We start from the raw sequence: 12,183 nt of genomic DNA on the forward strand, positions 1-12,183 counted from the left end.
TGACTGATACAAAGAGCAGAAGCTTATATAAGAAACATCAACCTTCACAAAGCCAGCTTCACTCCAGTGACGGGAGGGCAAAAAGGTAACAAGAGGGTGACCCCTTCCCCTACACACAAGGCAGGCATTACTAATCTGTCCTGCAGCCTCTCCCCTGGGCCCAGAAGTGGCTTCAGGATCTTCGCAAGCCTTAGTACTAACTAAAGAAGAGGCAAAGCTCTGTTGAGCAGACCTTCTTGAGCCAATAGGGGGAAGTGGAGGGAGCAGTGAAGGAGGAGATGGAAGCGCCCCTCTCCCCTCCAGCCCCGCCCCACTGCCCTCCCCACCATCTGTTTCCTGTGTGACCTTGGGCAAGCTGCTTCATCTGTCTGGAGTTCAGCCCACGCCTCCTTAGGTGAGCCAGACATGATGGGTCTCCGCCTGCCTGAGGCAGCAGGCTTAACAGATGAACTGTACAGTTTCTAGCTGCCCCAAAGGGTGATGAAATGAGATGGTGGCTGGAGAGAGGAACCTCTGCTTCCACTTTCTTGTTTTCATTCAGAAATGTCCCTGGGGCACCGGGTGGTCCTGGAGTCTGTTACTATCAAACCAGGAGGGTGGGCATGTCCAAAAGCTAAGGGCACGCATGGCCCCTGGCTGCCATTCCCCCCTGCCCTGGAGATGCTAGCAGTGCAACCCCTGAGCCAGGGACCTAGTGAGTGGCTCCAACTATCCCTGGATGTCATCTTACTCTGTGATCAGAAGCACAATGTTGTTCACATACATCTGCAGAGCCATTTGCCTGAGGATGCTTATTGCAACATTGTTACTAATGGCAAAAATCTAGAAAGGCAAAAAAAAAAAAAAAATCTAGAAAGTACTAAATGTCCCTAAGGATTAGACTGGTTAAGTTCCTGTACATCCATACAATGAGCCACTATGCAGCCATTAAAAGTCAGGCAGCTGTCTGTATTGATGCTAAAGACTTCCAAGACATATTAAATGAAGAAAGCAAGGTGCAGATAATACAGACAGCACACAACCATCTCCGGACACACACATGCAGACACACAGACATGTATACATCTGTGTGTGTGTTCTATATAGCTGGCAGGCAACCAGTAACGGTGGCTGCAACTGGACTGGGGTCTGGTGAAACAGAGAGTTCCTTTTCATTGTAAACTCTTTTACCACATCTGAATGTATTCTGTTTCCCTTTACGTTTTTTTATCAGAGAAGTAAAAGAAGGAAGCACTGCTTTGGAATCCCAATCCTAGGTTTCCGGCAGAGCCTCGCTACGTCATAGCTGTGTGATCTTGGTTTGGGCGAGCCTCAGTGTTAACATCTGTAAAATGGAGATAATACTACAGCAGCCCTCACTGGGCTGTGGTGAGGATTAAATGAGATAATGTGTAAGAGTTTAGCACAGGGCCTGGCACCCATTAAGCATTCTTGGCATCCATTCATGGCACCAATTAAGCTATTTTTGATGAAGCCCAAAGTTCACTGTCCATTTGACCACAGGGCCCAGCTATCTGACAGAATCATTAAGACCAATCCTTGCAGAGCAAGTGTTGGTATTGGTTTTAATATTTTATCACCTGGCAGCATCCTGTAGAAAATACTCATTCGTAGCCTCTTCCTGTGCCCTGCTCAGCCTGCTATTAACAGTCCCCAAAGCCTTCTTAAAAAGTGTGCTTGTCTATCTGGTTTCCCAAAACTCCTACTCAACAGACAGGCTTGATATATAGCTGGGTGAACATCCTTTTCTCCTTGAGCTTTTTTACGGAGGATGTGAGGGAAAGGGCTCTTCTTGCCCAACGAGGGAGAAAAGACTCTTGAAGCCATTATGTGTGAGACACCAATTCAATTACCCTATCTGTGTCCTTTTCAGCTAAGCACTTCCTAAAGTTCATTAGTGCTACAGGGCTGACGCCAGCTGACGTCCACCTTTACAGAGAGTCTTGTCCACAGGAGAGGACAAACCTCCGTTGTGACAGGTCACTGTGGCACACCTGTCTCCTGAACAAAGGGGACCTGGGGGCCTCCCAGGCTGAGTGGAAGGTCCAGATGAGGTTGTGGAACCCAGGCCTCTCCTACCCCAGCCTGATTCCCATCACCCAGTTTCAAGTGATTTTTTAAAAAAAAAACAACAAACTTCTGGGTTGGTGAATGCATCCACATATGGGGAGCGTGGTGCACCCCAATTCCATGGGGACAAAAGCTCCTATGCTTTGGGACCTCTCCCTATGTACCTCTTCTTCTGGCTGTCCATCTGTACCCTTTATTATACCCCTAATAAATTGGTTAATGAATCAAAAGGGGGGGTGAACGAGGGGCAAAGAGTGAAGGACGAGTGTTGAAGGAGACAGAAATTTCCCTTGAGTAGCCAGAGAATGAAGCAAAGTGGAAGACACAAGGAGAGACAAATGAAATTCTATTCAACTGGTTATTGTTTCTAGTGAAAGACTGTGATATGTGATAAATATTCTCTGGACTATAAAACAAAGAGACGAGGCTTGGAGAGGTCAAGTAAAACCTCTTTGTCCCTTAAAAAGAGTAAGGGACAAAACCAGGTTTTTCCTCTCAGCTAGGTGATCCCAAATAGTCCTTCTACCTCAAAAAAAAAAAGAAAAGAAAAGAAAAAATAGACCCATTTCTGTACTACAGCCAGAGTAAATTTAGCATCTCTCACAAGAATAGAAGCAGCCTATTGCATACCGTGTTACACAGAACTGAAAATGAATGAATATGTGTTTTATTAATCCTATTAAAATCTGAACATTATACTAAAACAACAACTTAAGAACATGGGTTATGTAGCTTCCTCTGGCTCATCCCTTATAAGGAAAACAACTCTGGAGTCTATCCCACTACACAGAGCCCAGCCTCACCAACCATAAACAGTGCTTTACTTGTCTGTTGGACCAAAAGTTATAAAAGGCCTGAGGAAGGGTGACTATGCCTTAGGCGTCCATGAAGCACCCATAACGACCTTGTCATTGAGAGTAGTAAGTAGCTACCAGGGAGACTGAGTTCTTAGTGGCTGTGGTCCTGGAGCCAAGGGAAGGCTCTTGGAAGTCCTGGTTGGTAGGTGGATGGAGCTGCTCGCCTTTCAGGACCTTGGTATCATCCGTGACACTGGAGACCAGAGGCTCTTCCCCTCCCAGGCACCTGTGAGTTACTGGATTCATATGGAACCCCAGAGGGCAGGGAGGACATTGCCTGCTGAAATATGACTGAGATGGAACTCCTTGCCACCATGACGAGCAGGAGCGTAGAGTCCTATTTACTTAGTGGGACAAAGTGTGATTTTTCTTTTGTATCAAACGTTGGGAGCTCAAAGTCCTATCAACTACATCTATATCCCTGGTGCCTAGCACAGAACTTGGCACGTAGTAGATGCTCAGTAGGTACCCTGATTCCCCGAAAATAAGACTTCGCCGGACCATCAGCTCTAATGCCTCTTTCGGAGCAAAAATTAATATAAGATCCGGTCTTATATTATTATATTATATTATATTACATTACATATTATACCCAGTCTTATAGTAAAATAAGACCTGGTCTCATATTAATTTTTGCTCCAAAAGACGCATTACAGCTGATGGTCTGGCTAGGTCTTATTTTCGGGGAGAAACAGTATATAACAAATGAACGACCAATCCTGAGGCCTTGCAAGATCCTCAGTCATCAAATGGAAACTCAGTTACGTTTCATAATTGCCATTATTTTCAAAGGCAGAGAGTGGGTTCTCACCATTTAGAAAATAGTTCATCTCCTTTAGAAAGCAGAAATTCTCCCCTGTATCACATGTCACTCCCTTGCTTAATCCCTCCAGTGGTTTCCTATCTCACCTTGAATAAAATCCAAACTCTTACTCTGCCCTTCACAGTCCTACAAGAGCTGGCCCACACTATCTCTCTCACCTCATCTCTTAAAACTCTCCCCCTCTTTTACTCCTTTAAGCCACACTGGCCTCCTTGCTGAGACTCAAACATGTTCTTACCTCAGGACCTTTGGACTTGCTGTTCTCTCCATCTGAAATGCTCTGCACAGAGATCTCTGCAGGGCTTCATCCTTGCTTCCTTCATGTCTCTGCTCATATGTCACCACTTTAGAAAAGTCTTCCCAATTCTTGGTTTAAAATTGTATCCATCTCAGTCTCCCCATTCCATACTCTTTGCTTATGCTACTTTATTTCTCCTCTTTGCCCTTAGATGACATATATGATACTGTAATTTGTCTGCAGTCTGTTTTCCCCATTAAAGTAATAGGAGAAAAGATCTCATCATATTCACTCCTAAATCCCCAATGTCTAGAACAGTACCTGGCACGTTAGAGGAACTCGAGAAGTATTTTTTGAGTAAATGAGTGAATTTAATCAACAAATTTGACTCCCTAGGCCACCATACCCCCTAGGTATTCTCTCAAGTGAGATTCGATTGGCATGAATTTCTGAAACAGAAAGTTGGAGCTGGAGAAGACCTTGAGATCATTGACTTCTGCCTTTTCAAGGCCCGGTGGGGGCTGGGGAGTGAGCACCTGACACCTGCGGGCGGGGATGGGGGTGGTGGCTTTGCGCCGATTATAAGGAAGCTGCCTTGCGAGGGGAGACTCCCAGCCCAGCGGCTGTGTCATGTCTTCTCCAACATCTTTGGGCTTGAAGTAGGAGGGAAAGTCCACAGAGGGTAAGAGCCATTCTGCGAAATTGCACTGGGAGACCTGGGTTAAGATCTGCTGTCCCCTCAGGGCTATAGGGGAGCTCCTGTGCATCGTGACAATAGGTCTCGTTTCTCAAACTCTTTTTTACCCTTTTACTGGAGAACGCTTTTGTGGAATTGGTATTTCCTGGGGCACATTTTGGGCAATACTGGCTTCATTTTTTTTTCCTGGCTGAAGTGCCTCCTGAAAAGGTGTGTGGGAAGCTGTGGGCAAGTCGGGTGTTTCGGTCACCTAACGCACCCGGAGATGGGCCTTTCCTTTCCAGGACGCCATGCCGGCCAGTTCCGTCCCTCTCTCCTGGGAGCAGCTCCCAAGGACATCGCGTCCTCCATTCCGCCTCCTCTGCTCTCCCCTAGACCTGAACCGGCTCCCTTCAGCACCTCCAGGACCTACCGCACACATGTCACCCAGCTCATCTTTTTCCTTCCAGGTGTCACCTTCACCGGGTCCCTGTGGGGAGGGCTTCCTCCCGGAAGCGCCTCCTCTTCCCTGTCCTTGGGCAGCCCCGTTACGGGGCGCCATCGCGAAGGAGACGAGGATCCTGAACAGTATGGGCTGATCCAGCTCTACAAAAGGACTCACGCGGCGGACATACACATGCACGTCTGCACGGAGAGAGAAGCTGGGAGGCCTCCCCCACGAGGGGTGTGGTGGTTATTATCTCTGGGTGGGGGGACCTGAAGGGGGTGTTTTTTCTCCTCTTTTGCTTAGCTTTATTTGAAAATTTTATTTTTTCCCTGTTTAAAAATACAAAAACAAACAAACAAACAAACAAACAAATAAAAGCTCGTGTAAGTGTCCCAGAATCTGCAGCTGTCGTTCAGTTTCTCTCGAGCTGTGTGACCTCAGAGTACTCGGCCTCTCAGCTTCCTCATCACAGAGACGCCCCACCTTGTTCCTTCTCTGAGATCCTCTGGGAGCCATCCCTGTGCCGTAACTAGATTGCAAGCCGCTAGAGAGCAAGCGCCCGCACCTCCTCTGTATCTGCCCGCATGCCCACGCAGTGCCTTGCAAGCTGCAGCGTTATTTTTTATGACTGCAGGTGCTAAATAAAGCCTCAGTGACTGAGCCCGGAGCCAAACACATTTCTCCTTGTCATCGCTCCAATTCTGCGCAGCTGGGATGGAGCCCAAGGCGCTGGAGACACAATAAATCTGCTTTGTGGGCCCCACCCATTTCTCCACCAAGCAGATGTGGTAGCTGGGAGCCAAGGTTTGGGGGGCCCGGTGCTGGGCTGAGAGGAGCCAGCGTGAGGCTCCGTGAGCTGGGGGTCCCCAACAAGGGCTAGCGGCTTCACAAAGCCTTCCCTCCCAGGGGTGAGTGAGTCGGCTTTTGGCACTGACTTCCCCTGACCAGGTGCAAAGGCAATAGGTAAGAGCTACGTCTGGTCTCAGTCCTGCCTCGTCCCCATGGTCCCTGCCATCATGACCCTGAGCAAGTCACTTCGCTGCTCTGGGCCTCAGTTTCCTTGTCCACTAAACGCCACAACAGCACCTATATTTTGGACTGTTGTGAGAATAAAATGAGATTATGTATATATAATCTGGCCCATACATAGCAAGTGCTCATAAATGACCAAGGGGTACCTCTTAAGACCGTATGTGGATCCAAAACTGGTCCCTCATTGAGTAAGTAGCCACCAGGTGGCTCCAAATGCAGCTGGTTTAATGCCTAGGACCCTTCCCCATTGCTAACCAAGCTGCTGTGGCTGTAACTCATTTAAAGCAAGCTCAGGTTCTGACAGGGACGAGGCCTGCCTTGCCCCTACACTCTACAACCTTGAGGGGATTTACTAAACTCAAGCAGCTTGTGATGCAGCTTTTGCGTGTCAGACCTCTGCTGGGTGCTTCGATTCCTATCCTTTTTCCAGAGAGGACACTTATCGGGGTGCAGAACAAGGCTGTGTGGAGAGCCATCCAGCATGATAAGTGGTAGAACCAGGGTCCAATGCTGCCACGTGACTGCACCAGAGAGAACAAGAATCTCCTCCAAACTCCACTCACCCCTATGTTGCTTTGTAGACTCTGGAGTGTTCCATTCCATTTGTTTGACGCCATTTGTAGTGAAGACTTCCTAATGCATCTTGGGGAGGAATGTGCTAAATGGTACTATATACAAACTCACTTCTCCCACATAATAGCCACACTAAGTGCCAGGCCTTTAAATAATTCTGAAACATTCTTCTCAGGCTATTTGTGACACAGGGAGGAAGGCTTCTTGCAGCTGTGTTCCTCTAGATTGGGGATTGTGATGGAGACACAGAGCTGGGTGCTGGCTGAAGAGAACTGTTCCTACCAAATTCTGTGGGTGACTTAGGCCCTCTCGAGTGTTCCCTAAAAACTCACCATCAAATAGGAGGGGAGAAGACTGAATTCACTGGGTGCTGAATCACCTTATCTGCAACAAGGATGCTTGGTGACAGAGTTCGCGAAATACAGCTGGAAGGATGGATGGATGCTCAGCAAGTGAGATATGCTCCAGTTTCACTTTTGACCTCTGGCTTCCCCATGAGATTAAGGGACAGAAAACTTTTCTAAAGTCATTTTCTATTTACATAATTAGTTCAAGAGCTAGGGTGGAAGTGGGGAATCCAGTGTCTACCCACACTACTTCCAATTATTTTGATTTATGCCAGTGGTTTATAGCTCATTTGTATTATAAATATTTGGTAAACCCCTTCTACTATCTCCAATGAAATTCATGGATTATATAAGCTATTTATACACATTAAAAAAAATAATAATGTACTACCCTAACTCTAACACAGGATTTTTAACCTCAGAGCTATGGATGTGGTGCCACAGAACTCTCAGGGGGCCATCCTGTGTATTGTAGGACGTGGAGCAGAATCTCAGGCCTCTACCCTCTGGATGCCAGTAGCACCTGGCCCCCAGATGTTTCAAACAAAAATGTCTCCAGATATTGCCAATTGTCCCCTGGGGGAGGGGGGCAAATTCACCCCTGCCCCTCCCCGTGAGAACTCCTCTAACATAAAGGAAAAGTGAAAAGATAATAATGTATAATAAAATAACATGTATTTCAAAATAGAAATGCTCAAGCGTGGTTGCCCTGGAGGACAGAATGAAGCAGCCAGCTGCCTGCACCTACTAGTAAATGAAGAGGTCTGGATTTAAGAGAAGTAAGAAGATCAGAAGCTGTTTGGACAAGAACAGAAAAATGGAAGGGCAGAGGTATGGATGGACTTTAGGGTAAAAACTAGTGTTTGACTAATAACAGAGAATATTTACCTAAATATAAGAAAAAGAATGAAATAATCATAATTAAAATAGAGAATATACTAAGACAAGCTACAGACTCAAAAGTCATAAATGAGCTGGGACTTATTTGTAAGTCCAGCATCAGGGTTGTTTCCTATTTTATGACCTGGGGTATTGCTCTAGTGATAGGGTATCTAGCACATAAAAAGAACTCGGGGCTGTATCCTGTGAGAGGATGGATTGAAAGAGGCCAAGTGGAGGGGAAGACCACTGAGGAAGGGATCAGAATAACTGAGAAGTAACAGGCAACTGGAAAATAAAGAATTGTAAGGTGTAATTCTCACAACTTAGATTTCTTATCATTGTGCTATAAAACTAATATATATATACATATATATGCATATATATATATAATATGTATATAGAATGGCAATATTATAACAATATTTTTCAAAACAACATTAATGAAATTCACTGAAAATCCTTGCATTTCATGAGTCTGCTCATTTACATTTGGTTCACGGTCTAGTCAAAGAAATCTCAAATCTCTGTTACATGTTTTCATTTGGTTTCATTGCATAGTAACTGCCCTATTTGCACTGAAACCTTTTCAGGAATACTTGTAGTTAGAATGCTTAATGCATAGAGCTGGCAGCCTGTACAACATGAGTAAATTACTCAGTAATTTGCAGATAAGATCTTTCTTCCACTTAAATGTCTCTCTGTGGAATGGTCTTCTAAATGACTGGACTTTTCAAGTAACTTCTTAGAACTTATTTTCAGGATTATTATGTTCTAAGTACTGCTGATTTACATTTGTAAATGTGAGTGAGTTTAGTCTGGGGAACATTTGAAAGTCAGGTGGGACATGAGACAATTCTTCGCAAGATGCGACTCTCCCACACATTGCAGGACATCTATCTTCCTCCCCATCCCTAAATGCCAGTGGGAGTGTCAACCAAAAACCACATTTATCAATTTCCAAAATGTCCCCTCGGAGGCATCACAGCTCCTGTTGAGGATCCCAAGCTTCCATGACCACATCCCAGATGTGGGCTGCTGTCATCCAAGACCACATTGACAACACCCACTTTGGATGGACACAAATTCATATGTCCCTCCCACCAGCCGGTGCTGGGACACAATATAGCTATTTCCATTATCTCTACCACCTCTAACATTTCTATGCAATTTTGATTTATACTCACTTAATGAAACCCTCAGTGAATGGTATTAACAAGGTAGAGCATTTGTTCAGATTTCCCTGTGTATACCACACCTTGGGTCTGTTATTTCATTCAAACTTCACAATAACCCTGTTAGGTAGATACTATTACTAGCCACATTTTATAGAGGAGGAAACTGAGGCATGGAGAGGAGAGTTTGTGTACCTTGTCCAAAGTGACCAACTAGTGAGTGTCAGAATCGGGATTTGAACCCTGGTTCTCACTCTGCTATGCTATTTCCCCAGAACTGGTTCCCTGTATTCAATTTAAGTAAAGAGAAGTAAACGGCAGCAAAGCATACTTTCATAAAAATTTGTATGCATTTATACCCAAACTTTATCCAGACTCAGTATACATCCAGCACAGCCATCTATACCTCTTGTTCTATAGTCCTATGCACTTGGAGTTGGGGGGGAGGAAGGGCTGTTTGGAGTCTTGCCTTTGATGCCCTGAAAGATAACCTATTATGAAAGAAATATCGAGCTAAATTCACCATAGCCAGAATGGTAAATAGGTTTCACCTCAAGTGTCGATTGATTGATTGGTCATGGCTGACTAGGATTGAAAAGGATTTTAAAGGCAAGTCAGAGGTCAGTATCATGATCAATTAGTAATGTCTGCCATGGCTAGGGAGAGGGCATGGAGTGGCCCCCCCACGTTATGAAGTTATTGCCCCTGTTTCCCTAGGCAGAAAATTGTATAATTGAAAAGTTTTCCAAAATAGGAATAAAAATTGAAAATTTTTGGTGGAATTCTAAATTCACCAAAAAAACCCAGTTCCTCAGAATATCCTTCTCATGCGGTCATAGAAACATTAAGGTTGGAAGGAACTTCAAGATAATTTTGACTTATTCACTTTAGAAATGCTTTCAAAAATAGGAATAGAAACAAGAAGGAATTTCTGGTGGTGAAGTCTAAGTTCACCAGAAAATTCAGTTCCTCAGAATATCCCATACATGGACCCATAGAAACTGAAGGCTCGGAAGAACATTTAGGATGATCTAGGCATGTGGTTCTCAAATATGACTTACAATAGAATCACCTGGGGAACTTCTGAAAAATTCTGATGTCTGGGTTCTGATTCACTTGGTCTGGGGATGGTCCCAGGAACTGGCATTTTCTTAAAATTTACCTACTGATTCTAACGCCCAGCCTGGACTGAGAACTATGGCTTTGGTCAAACCCCTCATTCTTCAGATGAGGAAATGGAGGCTGAGAGAAAAGGTTGGTGGTTTTCCCCGGGGACATAGTGAGCGGGAGGCAGAACAGATTCTGCCCTGCGCCCGCCGTTGGCCGCTGGTCTGAGATCCCTGAGTCCTTGATGTTGCAAAGCTGGAGTCCTGGAGCCCAGGTCAGTCTCCTAATCTGTGTCGCGTGGGTCATTTTCCCTACAGCTGACTCTCAAGCTGAGCATAACCAGGCACCTCAAGACGGCCACTGTGTTGCTCCCTCCACCCCCTGCTCTTGCCATTTCCAGTGAGACCATCCCACTTTTCCCTCTGGGTCTCCACGGCACTCTGTTTTGTCCTGCCTCATGCCGTATGTGTTGCATTGTATGACTTACATGCCCTTCCCATCCCTTCATAGCACTGGAAACAACAGTAAGAGATCCACAAATCACCACCCTCAAAGTAACTTTTAAAAGGTTTGAGGAATGACAAGTGCCCTCACATTTGTGGAATGCCTCCTATGCGCGAAGCACCTCATATATTTACCCTCTCAACAGCACTGGAAGGGTATTATTATTATCCCATTTTACAGATGAGAAAAGGTGGATCTGAGAGGTTAGGTAACTTGCCCATGGTCACCCAGCTGGTGAATGGCACCGTGGGGATTCAAGCCAGTTCTCACCAGTGTGCTCTGTAGCCTCATCCACTAACATGGTTTGTCCCAGTCCCTTAAAAGACAGGTATATCATCCTGCAGATTGTTATTCGTTGCAAGAAGAAAATGGTACCTAGGCAGTGGAGAAACCTGACCACACATTGACCAGGTGATCAAAGTAGAATAAGTGATGGACCTCACCCAACATCACTTCTGTCTTCTGGCTGTGGCTGCAGAACCTGAACCTAGTCAGTCACAAGGAAACATCCGAGGAGCCCAAATTGAGGAACGTTTTATGAGATAACTGGATCTCTGTTCTTCAAATGCTTCAATATCATAAAAGACAAAGAAAGGCTTAGGACGCTTCCAGAATCACGAACACAAGAGAGACATGACATTGCACTGTTATATGTGGTGCTGGACTGGACTGATTCTGCCCTGGAGTGGGGGAAATGCTTTGGGGCCTGATTGGGGGCTTTGGGGCCCCCCGTTGATTGGAATATGGAGTACAGAACAGAAAAAAAAGTTATTGTAATAGTATTAAACTGCTTGAATTTGATAACTGTACTTTGGCTACGTAAGAGAATATCCTGTTCTTAGGACATCGACAGTGAGGTAGTAAGAGCTAGGGAGCATGGATGTCTCCAGCTACTCTCACATGGTTCAGAAAAAATAAATGTTGCTGCAATTTTCCTTACAGCAGCCAGCAGAAAGCAAAGCCCCATCGCAGATAGGGAATTAAAAATCAGTTTTCATTTCATTAAACAATTCCAGTTTTCTGACCTCAAAGAAAACACTTCCAAAGTGGCTTTCTTGGTGTCTAACACGTCTTGATTTGGGAGAAGGCACAAATAAAATTCTCATCCTTCACAACCCACTCCCCACTCTACCCCCACCCAACTGCTCTAAGAAAGGGGGAAAAAACTCTATGGCAAATATGTCTGATATCATTACCATTTATAAATTCATCCAAATTTCCTGGAAATTTGCAATTTTATTACTCTTACCATATTTGTGGGGTGAAAAAAAAACAAACCAGAAAACCAGAACAACTCAGCAGGACATGGCAGAGTACATTCTCTGCTTTTCTTCTGACCTTCTGCTCTTATGAAAATCTTAAGTCAGATTCTTGCTCTACCAGAAGGAGGGCACTGACGGGGGCCTGTCACTTGAACAAGAAAGTTGTGTTTCATTTGACAAATACTGAGCCGG

At 45.1% G+C, this 12,183-nt stretch overlaps 1 long non-coding RNA gene across 2 annotated transcripts; it reads left to right on the forward strand.

The window, feature by feature from the left end:
- The first annotated feature begins 4,567 nt into the window (after window positions 1-4,567).
- Window positions 4,568-11,676, forward strand: LOC117033115 (uncharacterized). 2 transcript variants are annotated; one of them, XR_004424836.1, is made up of 4 exons: window positions 4,568-4,670; window positions 5,135-5,349; window positions 7,753-7,895; window positions 11,074-11,676. It is a non-coding gene; the product is annotated as an uncharacterized LOC117033115 (long non-coding RNA). The 2 variants fall into 2 exon arrangements; XR_004424837.1 differs by having other exon boundaries at window positions 11,208-11,676.
- The last annotated feature ends 507 nt before the right edge of the window (window positions 11,677-12,183 follow it).

The sequence above is a fragment of the Rhinolophus ferrumequinum genome, chromosome 13 (genome assembly GCF_004115265.2).
Source record: "Rhinolophus ferrumequinum isolate MPI-CBG mRhiFer1 chromosome 13, mRhiFer1_v1.p, whole genome shotgun sequence".
NCBI lineage: Eukaryota > Metazoa > Chordata > Mammalia > Chiroptera > Rhinolophidae > Rhinolophus > Rhinolophus ferrumequinum.